Genomic DNA, 17495 nt, shown 5'->3' with positions numbered 1-17495 from the left:
TTTTTAAACAGATTGTTTTGTTTTGATGCTAAATCTCCTATGTAGTCCAGGCTGGCCACCAAACGGAGCTCTTCCTGCCTCAGCCTTGGAAAGACAGGCAGGCACCAGCACCTGCTAAGAGTGTTTAGTTTTCTTGGTTGTTTTCACTCTAGGAGACAAAGCCACCTCTCAAGCATCAAGTGATTCAATGGGTCTTAAGTGGCCATGAATGTGAAAACAGTTCTATTGAGGATACCAGGACCATCGGAAGAGCAGGTGTGAGTCACTGGCTCTCATCTGCAGCTTCAGGAACTCAAGGAGAAGAATACAAAGACCGAACCTGGAAGTGGGAAATTCTCCTGACAATTATCTTCCACTGAGGTCTGCCCGAGTGGTTCCTGTTCTTATTCTCTGCAAAGAGTGACCCCAGAACAATGGAACCCATTCAGCCAGTCTTCAAAGCTGTGAATGCTAGCACCCATGCTACTAGGCTTCCTGAATAAATAAGCAGTGGAGAGCCTGTGGTAGCCTTGCTCTCTTTGTTTTAATAATAACAAGGTTTTCTGCGGGACTCTCATTGATTTGATTACAATGGCCGTGACATTCAAGCGACTCCTATTTTACATGCAGTGCTGAGGGGACTGCTTGTTTGATCTTACTGTTCACTCCACAAAGCAGACACTTATCAGTTATAACTGCAGAAAAGAATCCTAGAGAGCCTGGGCTCATGGCACCTTTGGGGACCAGCACATCCTGTGTCACTTGCAGAGTTGAACCCCTGAAACCTGAGTCAAACTGTGACCTGCCCCCTCAGAGGACTGTGATGTCAACAATTTGTCCCTCGCATTTGGGAGGTAATAAACTCTACAAGGAGAGGTGTGCTATGGGGAAATCATGACACTGAGTTTTCTGGGTTCTTTTAAACTTCTTTGTTGTTTGAAAATTCCACACATGAGAATAATGTGTTTTAAACAAAGCCACCCCCTATATGCTCCCCCATTAGTTTCCCCCATCTCTCCCCCTACCACTTTTTATTCCCAACTTGATCTTCTAACAACAACAAAAAAGTCCACCTACTGCCACCTATGTGCACACAGGCAGAGGACAGACCACTGGCACATCCCTGAAGAAAACCGAGTGTCTCTCCCTAGCAGTCATCAGATGCCTATAGATCCTCGGTTAGTGACAGGATTCCATGCATCCCTCCCATAGCCATACTGGGGTTTTGGCTGTCTTGATCTTAAGCCCATAGTCACAGTCACTGTGAGTTTGTGTACACAGTGGTCCTATCATACCCAGCGAAAATTGTTCTACTACACTGGCTCTACCAATCTTTCTGCTACCTCTTGTTCAATGACTTCTTGGTTTGGGGAGAAGGAAATATGGTATCTAAATGTCTCATCTAGAGTTGAACACTCCACAGTCTCTTCTCTGAATGTTGATCAGTCTTGGGTCTCTGTACTAATTGCCACCTACTGCAAGGAGAAGCTTCTCTGATGAGGGATGAGGGATGCACCAACTTATGAATAAAGATAAATACCAAGGAGGCAGCAGTTTATTACTATGTCCATTCAGCAGAATAATAGCATTAGGTTCTACCCTAGGGCCAATGACCTTGGTAGTCCCACACTTTTGGTCCAGTTAATGGTACCAAGAGTTCATGAGCTCCATCTTACAGATCAAGACTTAACTCTAACCAGAGAGATGACACTGGGCTGGTTTGTTGGTTTGTTTGTTTAAGGCTGGTAATGCTCTGGGTGTGAAATATCCCCCACAGGTCCATGTTTTTGAACAACTGGTGTTAGGTTGATGGCACTGTTTGGGTAGCTTTAGGAACCTCTAGGAGTGAAGTCTGGCTGGATGAAGTAAGTTGTCATGAGTGGTCCTTGACAGTTATAGTCCAGCTCCATTTCTAGCCTGACTGCTGTTGTCTGCGCCTCTAAGACCGTGGTTCTCAACCTGTGGGTCACACCCCCTTTGGGTCAGATATCCTGTATATGAGAGATATTTATTTACATTACAATTTATAAGAGAAGCAAATGTATAGTTACGAAATAGCAATGACAATAATGTTATGGTTTGGGGGTCACCACAGCCTGAGTAACTGTATTAATGGATCATGGCATTAGGAAGGTTGAGGACCACTGCTCTAAGAGAAAGAATTCCCTGTGGCATACTCAGCCATGAGAAATTGAAATCCTCTCAAATCATGACCCCTGTCCCCATCCTCCTTTCCTTGAGTTGTTGCTCTCAGGTATTCCATTCTAGTGACAGAAAAAGAGAAAAGCACACAAAGGCTCACTGTCATTATGGATATTTATATTGAGAAAGGGAAAGGAAAAAGGAAGTCACCCTAGTGGTAGAGATCTGTAATCTCAGCAGAAGCGAGGTCAAGGTCTGAATGGGAGGGACGTGTTCAAGGCCAACCTGGGCAACTTAGTGAAACCATGTCTCAAAATAAAAATGAAAAAAATTAAGCTAGAGAGATGACTCAGTGATTAAGAGCACAGACTACTCTTCCAGAGAACCCAGGTTCAGTTCCCACATGGCAGCTTATACCTACCTGTAACTCCAAGATCTGACACGCTCACACAGACATACATGGAGGCACCAATGCACATAAAATAAAAAATAAAACAAGACCTTTCTAAAAAGTGAAAAAATATTGAAGGGAGTTGGGGATATATATAGCTCTGGGGTAGAGTAGAGCTAGACTGTGCCAGTGAGGGGCTGAGGGCATGACTGAGCAATAAATCACTTGCCTAGCATCAAGGAGATCATGAAAGAGATGCTATCAAGACCATAAGCATATGCATTTGATTCCAGCCTGGGGCCATGTTGGAAATGTTCTACACCCAAAGTGACTTTGGATTCCCTTCCAGGATAGCCTACTCAAGTCCTAAGGCTGTGAGAGACATGGGGATCATGGGGACATGTGCTACAAAAGTAAAAACAAGTGCACTGGGATGTGTTACTGTGAAGACTAGCATTTCAGTGGCATGGATGTTTAGTGCTGTAGAAAAGTCAACTTGAGAAGAAAGGTCAAATACTAAAAGACTCTGGTCAACTAGGCATTAATAATTCTCACTAAGATCTCCTCTACATCCGTTAAGGAAAGCTAAGATGTTGAATGTGGTTGTGAACATTGGTATTCCCAGCCAGGCAAGAGGATCACACATTTGAGACTAGCCTGGTGTGGTGGTTAGTTTTATATGTCTACTTGCCACAACCTAGGGTCACCTGAGAAGAGCGTCTCAACTGAGGAATTATCTAGACCAGGCTGTAGACATGTTCATGGGGATTACCTTGACTTTCAATTGACTAAGATCACTGTGGGCAGCACCATTCTCTAAGCTTGTCCTTGAAGTATGTAAGGGTAAAGAAAGCTATCTGAGCAAGCTAACAAGCAGCAAGAGTGCATTCATTTCTATTTTGCTCTTGACTATGGATATGATGTAACTAGATACCTCTCTTTTTTTCCAGTTTTTTGGGACAGGGTTTCTCTGTGGCTTTGGAGGCTGTCCTAACTCTTATAGACCAGGACGGTCGTGAACTCCCTAAAATAATGGGATATAATCTGGAATTGTAAGACGAATACACCCTCTTTTCTTGGTTGCTTTTCGCCAAGGTATTTGTCATAGCAACAGAAATGATGCTAGAACACCTGGGGTGTGGCTCAGTAGTGGAGCACTTGCCTAGAACTCCCCAGTGAGGAGCTGTGGGTGTGGCTCAGCAGTAGGATGTCTCCGTAGAATCGCCCAATGAGGGGCTGAGGACATGGCTTAGTGCTAGAGTTCTTGCTTAGAATCCCCTAGTAGAGAGCTGGAAATGTATCTGAATGGTAGAGTGTCTGCCTAGAATGCACGAAGCCCTGAGTTCCATCATGAACATTAAAAAAAAAAGACAAAAAAAGATAAAAGAACAGAGAGGAGGAGAGGAGCTGGGCATGTAGCTCAGTGGTAGGGTGCCTTCCTAGTGTACAAAGTCCTGGATTTCATGTATAGAAAGAAAAGGAAGGAAGGAATAGGGAGAAGGAGAGATGAGGGAAGGAGAGGGGAAGGGAAAAAGAGAAAAGGTAAGAAGGGGAGAGAATAAAGCCCTGAAAATATAAGATTGACAGCCCAAAGGAGGGGGGATCAGTCTCAGTAAAAAACATAGACAGTAAGAGATGGTCCAACGCTCTTGAGCATTCACCATCGTGGAAAACCAGTAAAAAGTAAACCAAGGAAATGGAAAACTCCATTCACTCCCAAATACCCAACCCCAGGCTCCTCTGCCCAGTGGGATCTTTCAGGTTGACTGAAGCCAGATATCTAAGTGGATTAATTGTTATTTATGACAACATTCTGAACTATAAAGCATGGGTGGCCTCCCATCACTTGTTCACCACTAGAGAAATTGCATAACAGTAATCAACAAATAAGTGGAATTTGCCTCCCTGCCAAGGAGATGCTGCTGTCATCATCCTACCACAGTCATCAATTAAAGGATTAAATAATGAATGAACTGGCGGAGTTCAACTATAATCTTAGACTCAAACTTCATGAGGGAAAACACAGGCATAGATACATCATGTGCAGAGTATCTCAGGATATGTGCGTCTGTCTTTTTTCTCTGTCTGTCTCTCTGCTTTAATCTGTCTCTGTCTCTGTCTGTCTGTCTGTCTGTCTCTCTCTCTCACTCTCTCTCTCTCTCTCTCACACACACACACACACACACACACACACACACACACCCCTTATGCTCCATGACTTCTCTTGACATTTGCAGTTTTTCAGTTAGGCTGTGCGTTCTTTACTAAAGCAGCTTGAGGAAGGACACGGCGATTCTGGCTTACTGTTTGATGGAGGTCAGGTTAAGGTGGGGAAGGTAGGGCTGTAGGAATGCTAAGCCACTGGTTACACTGTACCCACAGTCAGGAAGTAGAGAGACTTGAAAGCAGGAACTCAGTTCTCTTTCTCCTTTTAATTCATCCCACCAGGATCCCAGCTGCCCCCCATTAAGGGTGAATTATCCCACCCCAACTTAGAAACTCACTCAAAGGCACACGCAGAGGTTAATCTCCTGGGTGACTCCAAATTCAGTCAAGTTGACAAGTTTAAGCATCGCAGGTAATGAACTTACTAAAATCATAAAGGGAGACGGATTCACATTAGAATAAAATGGTTTTGTTCTTTTAGAGAAGGAGCATTGTGGTCATCTTTGCAGCAATCCCTAATTCCTACCTAGAATTAGACCAGGGAGAGACAGGCATTCAAAACACCAGGCTAGCCAGCATGTCATGGTAGTTCACACCTGAAATCCCAGCATTGATAATAAGGCAGAGGCAGAAAGATAGCAAATCCAAAGCCAGCCTGGGCTACACAGTGAAAACCAAGCCAACAGGGATCTGTTTCAAAAACAACAACAAAAAGAAAAAAAAAAGGCAAGACAATTAGTGTCCCATGTGGAGCAGTGGCTGGGAGGAAGGGCAGCAAAGCTCATTGTTTCCTAACCACTAACACCCACAGGGCAGGGCAGTGGTGTTTGCTCCAAAGGAGGGGAACGCTGAGTGGGCATGAGTTCTGCCAAGATGTGGGCAGAAAGGACATGGGTCTAGAATGGGATACTGAGAGGTGGTTGGAGAAACTGATTGGTCATAGGAACGGGGCAGACTCACCGACCCCTCTCAATGATGCAGGCGCTTTCCATAGATGAGCTCACTGAGCCTCACAGTCACCCTATATTGAAAATACAATGATTAATCTGACCTTTAAAAATGACAAGCCTGCCAAGCCTGGAGGCTCAGGCCTGTTGTCCCAGCATTTGGAAGGCAGAGGCAGAAGAAGGATCACGAATTCCAGGCTAGCTTGAAGAGCACAGCGAGGCCTGTCTCAAATAACCCACTTCCAAAATTAAACATAAAGACAGCAAGAGATCTGGCTCTCAGGAGGTTCAATAACTTATAATAATAATAACAACAACAACAACAAAAATCACTTGGCAAGTAAAGTAGAAGAAAGTTAAGCTTCAAATTAGGCAGGCAAATTACAGAACCCAATTCACAGCATAGCCATCTGCTGAGCTCCACTTTTGATTGGTGTGTGTGTGTGTGTGTGTGTGTGTGTGTGTGTGTGTTCATGTCGGTGTATGTACTTGTGTGTGCATGTGCATTTGGAAGTCAGAGATCAGCATCGGGTGTCTTCCTCAGTTACCTAAACACGATTTATTGAGATAGGGCCTCTCACTGACCCTGGAGCTCACTGGTTCTAACAGGCTAGACGGCCCCCACGCCTCAAGGATGGACCCATCTTGGGCCTCTCAGCACCGTAGTTATAGACACGGGCTTCTATGTCAAAGTTTTTACATGGGTGTTGGAAGAATTTAAACTTGAGTTATACTTGTATGGCAAGCACTTTACAAGCAGAGACTTCAACCCAGGCCCATTTTTAGAAACATTTCCTCAAGATTCATTTTAGAGAGGGAAATGCCCATTATCGTATAGTCCATGAGTCTTCTTTAATACCATAGTGAGAAACATGCTACACATATGTAAATACACACTCATACATTCACACATACACACACACACACACAGAGACACATACACACACAGATACATATACACACAGATACACATATAGACAGACACACAAATACATACGCGCGTGTACAGGCGCACACAAACACATATACACAAAGACAGACACACATACTCACATATCCACATGCGCACAAACAGGCGCACACATGTAGACTCACAGATACATACACAGACACAGACACCCACATGTATACAGATGTGATAGTATGTACGGATGTGCTCACTTACCCACCTGTGGTCAAGGAGGGAGCCTAAACTTTTACTGGATGCCTCTACTCTTCATTTGTCCCCTCCACCCACACGGCAGCTTACCCTGTGGAAAGACAGGGCTGAGTGAAGCTCTCACGGAACCTATTCCAGAACTATTGCTATAGCCTCTGACAATTGGAAAAGCATTAGAGGGCGTGTGGGGAGATGAAGCAATAAGCAAGAGTGACTGCTAGGCAAGTATGAGGACCAGAATCCAGATCCCTGGTACCCATGTAAAAAGCTGGCTGCACCTGCACAGGACTGGCCTAGGCCCTCGGCACGTATGCTATTGTGTAGCTTGGTCTTCTTGTAGAACCCCTAACAGTGGGAGCAGGGGCTGTCTCTGACTCTTTTGCTGGCTTTTGGGACACTACTGATACCGAATCCCCTTGCCCAGCGTTAATACAAGGTGAGGTGCTTAGTCTTACTAGAACTTGATAAACCATGTTTTGTCACTATCCATGGGAGGTCTGCCTTTTCTGAATAGAAACCAGGGAAGGAGTGAATGGGGTATGGGGGTGGGGAGAGATGCAGAAGAAGAGAGAGGGGAAGCCCAAGTCAGGATGTACATAAGTAAATATTTTTTTTAAAAAGCTGGGCTAGCCCGGCTGTGATGGGGCACGCCTTTAATCCCAGCACTCGGCAGGCAGAGGCAGGTGGATCTCTGTGAGTTCGAGACCAGCCTGATCTATAAGAGCTAGCTCCAGGACAGCCTCCAAAACCACAGAGAAACCCTGTCTGGAAAACAAACAAACAAATAAATAAATAATAAGCTGGGCTATCATCTCAGCCCTGTGCCAATTGGAGACAGGAAAACTTGGGAATTGCTGGCTGCCAGCCTACCTCCAGTATCAAGAGAGTAAAATGGAGTGAGATAGGTCAGAACATCTAATGTCCTCCTCCAGCCTCTTGTGTATACACACACACACACACACACACACAGAAGAGAATAATCATTGGAGGATTGCTCCTGCCCCCAGCACACCACAGATAACACCACCTGGAAGTCTTTAGTGTCTTAAGAGCCAACAAATTTGTGGTACATAACAGAGTGGCATACAGTACAAGGCTGACAAAAAAAATCTGAGTGAGCCATGCTCCATTACCACCCTCTCCCAGCACTTCCCCAAGGGTGCGACGGCTGGGTGTGCTTGGAAAACAGAAATAAGGATCTTACTGTGAAGACAACAATGAGTCAGCCACACTGAGGACTGGGCTGTGACAAAAATGACTAGAAACATCAACTTAGAGGACAGGCTTCTTTATTGTTGCTCATGGTGTCAGGAGCTCGGCTACAAGGTCACTTGGCTCCATCGCTCCCGGGTCTATGAAGAGGTAGAGTCCAAAGATGGAAGTACAGGGAACAGGCAGCCGCTCACCTTACAGTGGACAGGACGGAGGGAGGGGAAGGGGAAGTGAGGGGGAAATAAGAGAAGAAAGAGGAGCGGGGAGGAGAGGAAGAAGAGGTAAGGAGGAGAAGAAACATCAGTAGCAGCAGCTAGAACAAGATGCAGCCCCCAGGGCATGCTGCTAAATATCCACCCCTTCCCCCAAACTCACCAAATTACGAAACCCTCAATATAACCATCCATTAACAATATGACAACAACCTTTGTGATCCAACCACTACTCAAAGGCTCTGCCTCTCACGCTGCTGTACTGGGGGCCAAGCCTTCCCCACAGGAACCTTTGAGAAACATTTGAGATGCTAACTTCGGAGCTGATAGACACCCTATCCCCAGGCTCTTCTGCTCTTGAGTCAGATCAAGGCAGGAGAGTCTATCCCACCTCCATCCCTAGCCTCCCTGACAGATGTCCCAAGACATGCCTTGACCATGTTAGCAGTGACTAAGGGTGGCTCTGGACAGAGTCAGGCAGAGCTGGGCTCCAGAACATCTTAGGAATGAGCAAGGCCCCAAGGCCAACCCTGGTGCCTAAAGCAGCCTGCAAAGTTTGCCCTTGGCCTGCCAAAGGTGTCTGGAAGTCTTCCTATGCCTCACAGTTCCCATCTGGGCCTCTATGGAAGCTTCCCACACAAAGACCCAGTGTCCCTCTGCTGTTTGATGGAGAACAGAGCTTCCCTGGATCGCCCAACAGACACTCTCTTCGAAACACAAACAGCAACATCCAAATGGTTCGGGTGTGTCTTTCATTACGATTCCCTCACACAATGAGTGAGTTGAGTCCAGTGTGCCTTACCGAAATCCTATACATCTCTGAAGGCACTAATTCAAAGAGTACAGTCTACTGGCCCTTCAGGGACTGGTGAGATCAAAAGGAAGTCCGGAAAATGGGAACCATTCCTCCAGAAGACTGCACAGTGCACTGGATATCCATGCATGAAAATGTGATAATACAACTGACCATTTTGTACAATAACTAAATGCTAAAATAAGCAAATAAAAGAATAGACACAGCTCTTTGAATGCCAGTGTGTACTTTTCTAAAAACAGTGCAATTAAAAAGCATCCCTCCCCCCCAAAAATCTTAACAATTATTTTATTTGACTAGTAGTTTTGTGAGTCAGGAGTCCGGCCGGGTTAGGCATAGACAGACAATTCTGAATAGGAGCCTCTCACAGAGTGGCAGTCAGATGTCACCACAAGTACTGTGGTCATTCCAGGACTCAAGCGGCCTGGCTGTCTGCCATGACTCACACAGACGGCTGGCACTTAATGCTCCTGACAGCTGGCCGCACAACGGTGTCTGAGCCCACGGCCTCTGCAGGGTGGTCAGGACTCTTACGCAAAGATAGTGTCTTCCAGAATAAGTGTCCCAAGGCACAAGCTGGTGGCTTTGATGACTTAGCTCCAGTAACAGCTCAGCATCACATCTGCCATGTTCTATTAACTGGAACATCCGCTAGACCCACCCAGATCCAAGAGGGAGAGACAACGGCTCTCACCTTTCAGTGGCAGAGTACCAAAAAGGTTAGAGACACTTTTAAATCATAGACAAGTAACATTATACAGACTGAGCAAGTTGTATTTATGTATTTATGAATATATATACATACATATATAGTGCATATACACACATATATATGTAACAATTGTTAAAGAAAAACAGGATATAAATTTGAAAGCTAGCAAGGGTGGATACATAGGAAGGTTTGGAGGGAGAACATAAAGGAGGAAATGATGTCATATCATAATCCTAAAAAATTAAATAAGTAATCACATTGCTAAAAATAAGTACAATAGGGACTATGTGTATAGGTCAGTGGTGGAGTTCTGCCTAGAATCCATCTGTGAAGGCCTGAGAGCATGGCTCAGCAGTGGAGAGACTGCCCAAAATGCCAACAGTGAAAGGCTTGGGTGGCTCATGATAGAGCACCTGCCTAGAATCCCCCAGTGAGGGGCTGGGGTGTGGCTCAGTGGTAGAGCACCTGCCTAGAATCCCCCAGTGAGGGGCTGGGGTGTGGCTTAGTAGTAGAGCACCTGCCTAGAATTCCCCAGTGAGGGACTTAGGGTGTGGCTTAGTGATAGCGTTCTCTTTTTGTAACAACCAGTTGACCTGGTTACTTCTCCCTAAGTTGTTTTCATTTCAGTAGCCAACCTCCTACACTCAGCTCCCAGATCCCAATACCACCACTAAGCCTGTAGAGCTGAAAGAGAGAAAGGTAGTATTATCCCAGAAAAGAGTGTTCTAACCTGTCTTCTTATGGGCTGAAGGCATATTGCTCTCTTACCCAAAAAACAATGTACATAACTATTAAATTAGAGCCTCAAGCATGTTCAAGAAGCCAGTACTTCAAGACACTGAAGGGTCTTGACTGTCATCTTGATTGGCTTGGAAAACATTTAGGATTGTGAAGAATGCCTCTGAATATTTCTGTGATGAGGACATACCACAAGGTTTAATTCCTTGATGGGACTATAATATGCTGGAATTATTGAAGATGGTGAAAAGTAGGAGGTAGGCCTATTTGGGGGAATTAGATCATGGGGGAGGGGTCATGTCAATGAGCAACCTATTTGCTTTGGCTACTTCCTATAGTCTGTTTCTCTGCTTCCTGACTGCCCTGGCATGAACTGGTCCACATGGTCAGACCCTCTCCAACATAGTGAATGATGCCTCTGAAATCATGAGCCCAAAGAAATCTTTCTTCTCTTTAGCTGTTCTAGAGCATACTGGTCACAGTTCACAAAAGTAACTAGTCACTAAGACCCTTCCAGTAAATAATCCATTGCTATTTTGAAGACACTTAGAGATATTTCCTCTTCTTCCACCCAGAATGATAAGCAAAGCCTTTATTGGTCTCAAATATGAACACTACATAATGTGGCTGCTTGTTAGAAAGAGTTTCTCACCTCTAAATTGTACATCAGGTACAATAAGAGGTCATAGGCTTAACTGGATCCTGGTAACAGCCACTGAATGCTTTAGCTGTGAGTGGCTGCCTTTGCCAAATTGTGCTCTTTGAAGATGAGTGGTTCACACCCTCCAGTGCTCAAAAATCCATGCCTCATCTGAAGCCACAAGCAACGGATACTCAATGAGTTCTCTGTGCTCATCTAAGCACTGGCTGGGAGGTTTGGGTTCAAATCCTGTGCATTTGTTGTCGAAGCTTCAGGGAGGGAGGGATAGGCAGATCCCTGGGCCTTGGTGGCCAGACAGCCTCACCTACTTGGTGTGTTCCCAAACAGTAAGAAACCCTGTCTCCAAAACCAAGGCAGAGCCTGCAAAATGGCTGGGTGGGAGAAGTCCAAGTTTGGAGCTGAAGTCTATCCCTGGAACCCACAAAGTTGTCCTCTGAACCCTACACCCATGCACTTCACACATACACGTCACACATATACACACTAATAATAATAATAATAGTAATAGTAATTAATAATAATAGTAAATGGATAAATAAAAAAACAAGATGGGTAGCTCCAGAAAAATGACAGCCAGGATTGTCCCCTGTACTACACACACACACACACACACACACACACACACACTCTATATATGCATGTGTCCCACATACACACATGCACATACATGAACACATATACACATGGACATCTACACACCCAAAAATAGTTCTTCAAGAGGTGGTGGTTTTCACCTATAATCTCAGCCCCTGAGAAGCCAAGGCAAGAGAGTCATGAGTTTGAGGACAGCCTTGGCTATGTAATGTGACCTTGTCTTAAAAAAAGAAAAGAAAAAGAAAACATAAGTGATTCAATACTATTTTAAGTACTTTGTTCTCATAAAAATTCATTGTATGGGCAAAGCCCTGGGAAAGTAAGAAAGGTTAACCAATACACAAGGAATTTGACAAAAGGAAAACTAAGTACAAATTGCTTTCCCAGATCTTAACATGCACACGGTGAAATGTACATTGAATAAGAAAAGTAGGTCACAGGAATGATATAGAAATGACCTAAAAACACAGCCCCATTGAGAAGCTGGAGGCGATTTTCTCTTTTAATTAAGTGGCATGGTTCAGGCGTTCTGTCCAATCAAACGCAGCTGAACTTTCTGTCCCCTGTACCTACAGCACATGACAGTATTTAGACATGCTCTTCATCCAGCCCTGTATATGGAATCAATCTAGAATTATTTTTTAAAGAGGATTTGAGTTTAGCATAGCATGGGAAATGCCTGTGCTGGGAATTCACCAGCATGTGAGAGCACACCATGTATAAACAAGTCCAGGAGGAAAATACTTCCATCCAAGTCGTGGAAGAACAACAGGACGACAAAAGTCACAAGACTTTCCCCAAGAGGAGGGTTGGCGCATCACCTGGAAAGACTTCCAGAACACTGTTTTTGATCAGTTTAACTGAACTAATCATTTTTTTTCTCTCCTTCCTGGGTGAAAAGTGAGAGGCACTAGTCTTTTGCATTAGCTGCTAAAACTTTTTTGTGAAGTATGTGTGTACCCGCCTCCCCAGCACAGGAATTACAAGAATGTAACACCATGTCTGGTGCGCGCGCGCGCGTGTGTGTGTGTGTGTGTGTGTGTGTGTGTGTGTGTGTGTGTGTGTGTGTGTGTGTGTGTGTAGGTAGACACATGTGCTCATGTATGTGGAGGTTAGGATGTTGATGTCTAGTCTTTCTTGAAAGACTCTATCAGTGAATATGGAACTCCTCAACTGAGCTAAACAGGCTAGCTAGTGAACTCCAGGAATTTGTGTGTCTCTGCATTCCCTACCTAACTACCCAAAACACTGGGGTTACAAACATATGCCACCATGCCTAGCTTTTACATGGGTGCTAGTAATCTGAATGCAGGTTCTTATGCTGCACATCTCCCTAGTCCACACATCTACAAGAGTCTTTTTTTTTTTTCCTTTTACTTGAGTTCTGGGGACCAAACTTGGATTATCGTGCTTGCAAAACAAGAATTTCACCGAATGGGCCATTTCCTTGCCCTTGTTTGGTTTTAGGTTTTTTATTTTTTGTTTGTTTGTTTTTCTTGTTGTTCTTGCACTCCTTTAATCCCAGCACTCAGGAGGCAGAAACAGGTAGATCTCTGTGAGTTCGAGGCCAGCCCAGTCTACTGAGCAAGTTCCAAGACAGCCTCCAAAGCTACACACAGAAACCCTACCTCAAAAAAACAAAAATAAACAAACAAAAAGACAAGTGTGTACCACGATGCCAGATTTTGTATTTTTCTCTTTTCCTCTCTGTAACTCTCCCATGGAAAATGTCTGTTCAGGGGTGATGATCTTAGGCTAGAAAGAAACCTGCCTGCTGGACAAGTGCTACTCTCTTTCATGAAATGGAAGCCTGGTGCCTTTTGAGAACTTCTTCCAACTTCTTTTGATGGGCGGGGACAGAATTACACTGAGAATCACTGAGTGACAGAGACTCTCTAGGAAAGCAAGCATTCACAGAAGACAGCATAAATCCAAGATCAGAGAAAGCGAAAGTCAAGCTTTCAGGCAGCCCTGGGGCTCCACACACACCTTCAGGAGGCAGAGGCTGGAGGATTTCTGAAAGTTGGAGCCCAACTTTGCCTTTATAGACAGTTCCAGGCCAGCTGGAGCTACCTAGAGAGACCCTGCCTCAAAAAGGTGGGAGGGGAAGATGACTCCCTAGTGAATAAGGGTTCAATACCTGGTCCCAGCAGTCCTCAGCAAGACAGAAGATGAAGACAAGAGAATCACCCAGAAGCTCCTGAGCCAGCAAGACAGGAGAGACCTGCCTCCAGTGAAGTAAAGAAAGAAGCAACTCTGGCTTCCACACACATGCCATGGTATGCATGCACCCCCACACACACAATCACACACACACACACACACACACACACACACACACACACACACACAGTAGTAATAACAAATGACAATTAAAAACATTTAGGCTTCAAGTGACTTATCCCTGACTTGATCTGGGGTGTTAGTCAACTTCAATTTCTGTTGCTATGATAAAACACTGAGCAAAATTGACTTGGGGGAGGAGAGTGTTTGTTTGGCCCAACTGTCTAACCGGTCTGGTTGCAGTCCATCATTGAGGGGACCAGGGCACATGCTCCAGGCAGGAACCTGAAGGCAGCCACTGAGACAGCAACCACTGAGGAACGAACACTAGTTTACTGATTTGCTCAGCTTCCTTTTTATATAACCCAGGGCCATCTACCCAGAGATGGGCGGCGGGCCATCCTACATGTATTAGCCATCAAGAAAATGTCCTCCAAACATGCCACAGGCCGATCTCATGATGGCAATTTCTCAAATGAGATTCCCTCTTCCCAGGTATAACTAGGTTTGCATCAAGTTGACAAAAACTAACCAGTCCAGGTTAAAAAAAGAAAAAAGAAAAACCTAGTTTCTCATATTTTCCCTTTTTAATTTAAACTACAAACAAGCTTGCTTCGCATGTCAATCCCAGCTCCCTTTCCCTCCCCTCCTCCTCCACTCCCCACCGATGCCCCAACCCCCCCCCACTCCACTCTCCAGGGAGGGTGAGGCACTTCATGGGGGATCTCCAAAGTCTGTTATATCATCCGGAGCAGGGCCTAGGCCCTCCCCAATGTGTCCAGGCTGAGAGAGCATCCCTCCATGCGGAATGGGCTAGTTTCTCATATTTAAAAAGAAAATATTTTAAGTAGACAAAACAATTGGTATGCTTCTAAGAACATGGAATCTCTAATTTTATGTCTCTCAATATCTAAAATTTCCTATTTCAATAGTATAAGGCAATATCCAGTAGCATATAATTACCTGAAAGTTCACATCTGAAAATCAGTATCTACATAACAAATTCTAAAAGGTATCGATATCATTTGAGCAGCCCCTGTATCTTGAGGGCAAATGCCACCTTCATACTCCCTATGAGGGGGAAAAAAACTCAGAAAACAGAATAAATACACATTTAGTGCCTGAGGTTAGCCTCACTGGCCACAACTTTCTGTTGGCTTCTTCCACTGAGCAAAGGTGATGGGGGATGATGTCCTTCTGTGTATAAGTTTCTCTTATTGGTTGATGAATAAAACACTGATTGGCCAGTAGAGGCAGGAAGATAGGTGGGACTAGGGGATGGGGAGAAGGCTGGAGAGAGAGGAGAGAGAGACTGCCTGCCAGCCATGTAGAGACAGGGAAGATAGGATGCACCAGGTATTCTCTGGCAAGATAAGGCCATGTAGAAATACATAGATCAGTTATGGGTTAATAATTAAGATAGAACTAGCCAATAAGAAGTCCTAGCAATCAACCAACAGTTTAATAATTAATATGTCTCTGTACTTATTTGAGGCTGAAGGGCAGGGCAGCAGAACCTGGCAGGACAGAAACCTCTATCTTCACAAAGGCTTCTAGAAAAATCCTGTCTTTTTATCCTTCATCTTCTCTTTTATTGGTTAGGGAAGAAAGAACGAATCATCTTTTTTTTTTTTTTTAAACAAGACAGGATCAGACTATGTAACCCAAGTTGGCCTGGAACTCACAATCCTCCTGCTTCAGCCTCTTAAATAATGGAGTTACAAGCGTGGGCTAACATGTTCAATTAAATGGTTTTTTTACAGTTAAGGGACCTGGGATATGGAAACATTAAACTTTTCTCACTGAGAGCAAAAGTCACCATGGGAGTCTACGACTCAGCCGCTGGCCCTCCCTTTCCAACAGTTCTCCCCCACATCCCCTTCTTAGGAACTTCTGTGCTGTGGAAGCAAAAGCCAAGCACTCAGATCTCAACGCCTGAGCTCCTTCCCTCCCTTCCCATCTTCTCTGCACATCACCCATCACCTCACTTTCACTACTGGTAATTTCTGGAAATGTCTGTGCCGTTTTAGGGGGAAAGGACACATGCGATTTTTTTCCAAAAGGAGAGAAACAGAAAATGAAATCCCCCAATAAAATTCTCGCTTGATGAAAATGTCATAAAGTTCAGACGGAAAAATAAACTGAAAGGTCAAAGAGTGGGGAGGTAACTTCGTGTTTGCTTTGCAAATACAGGACGTAAGTTTGATTCCCAGGAAAAAAGCCAGCTGTGATGGTGCACGCTAGGAATTCCTACAGCGGAGACAGAGACAGAAAGGCAGGGTTTTTGGAGCTCACTGGCCAGCCAGGCAGAAAGCATCCTCAAGCTCCAGACTAATGAGATAGCCCATCTCAAGAGAAAACAAAATAGGCAGCACCTGAGGAACAACGCCCAAGATTGTTCTCTAGCCTCTACATGCATGCACACAGACACACAAATGCTGAAATTACAGTTGGAAGTTGGCAATAGATAAAGTTGTCGCTATGCAGTAAGATGAGCCATAGCCCTGACAGCAATTTGGAGACGTGGTAGCTGGGCTAGGGATACAGATCTCTGGTGTGCAACTAGGAGGCTCTAGAGCTTCACATCCTTGTTAGACCTCATTGTTCTGAAATGAGTCCACAGGCTCACTGTTCACTGCTTGCTCCTCAAGCTGGTGATGCTTTTTGGGGAGACTGTGGAGTCTTTAGGAGGTAGAGCCTGCCTAGCAAGGTAAATCACTGGGTGTTGGTCTTGAACATTATAGCCTGCACTGGTTCAGGTCCAGCTCCTATGGTCGCAGAGGTATGAAGACCTCCAACTGATGTTTCCACCACCACACCCCTCCCCATGCCACCATGGACTGAAACTTCTGAAACCATAAGTGAAAATAAACCTTTGCTTGAAAATATTGTTTTCGTGAGGAATTTTACTACAGCTACTGTTGTATAGCAATTTCCTTTGAAGTAGAACATTGCCTACAAGAAGGAGGACATAAACTTAGGAGCCTTGGGAAGTAAGTACTTCACAAGTCTCAGGAAGTTCCTGAAACCAACAAGATTCATATGAAAAATATAGTAACTACTGGGTTAAAGAGACTCTCCAATTATCCAAGATGCCTAAAAAAAGTTTCCCACCAACCATAAGCTATTTGCAAGTCCTGTAGAGAGTTCAAGATTTAGCTTTTGTGAGTAGGCACCCATGCTGTAGTAGGCTTTTACTATAAAAAAAAAAGAAAGAAAAAAGAAAAGTCATTCTTGAGTCATCCCTCAGCTTTAAGTAACCCCAATAAAGTAATAGGTTCACTAAGTTTGACTTTGGTAGAATCTTTATTTGGGTTTGTTGGTGATTGCCTATTTGAGATGAGTAGACATTTGTTCGTGTCTCCCAGGAAAGTCATATAACAGCTATTTAACAATGTCTAATATGCCCTCTTAAAGATTAGGGGCAGAGATGACTAACAAGATCTATTCTTAGACCCTTAAACCAATGTGCATCTTGAGTGGTT

General features: G+C 44.4%; 1 long non-coding RNA gene across 5 annotated transcripts in view; it reads right to left on the bottom strand.

Moving 5' to 3' along the window:
• LOC110342798 overlaps window positions 1–17495 on the bottom strand; it is a 90647-nt gene that overhangs the window by 55128 nt on the left and 18024 nt on the right. For 4 of the 5 annotated variants that reach the window (XR_005871060.1, XR_005871061.1, XR_005871063.1 and 1 more), the window contains exons 3-5: window positions 5639–5699; window positions 5205–5274; window positions 5017–5102 (exon numbers count right to left, since the gene is read on the bottom strand). This is a non-coding gene — a long non-coding RNA (uncharacterized LOC110342798). The remainder of the gene's footprint in view (window positions 1–5016; window positions 5103–5204; window positions 5275–5638; window positions 5700–17495) is intronic. The other variant, XR_005871064.1, reaches the window with a different exon arrangement.

Source organism: Mesocricetus auratus, unplaced genomic scaffold, assembly GCF_017639785.1.
Source record: "Mesocricetus auratus isolate SY011 unplaced genomic scaffold, BCM_Maur_2.0 Super-Scaffold_100025, whole genome shotgun sequence".
Taxonomy (NCBI): Eukaryota; Metazoa; Chordata; class Mammalia; order Rodentia; family Cricetidae; genus Mesocricetus; species Mesocricetus auratus.
Note: the sequence above shows the minus strand (reverse complement) of the source record. Positions and strands in the feature narration are given on the sequence as shown.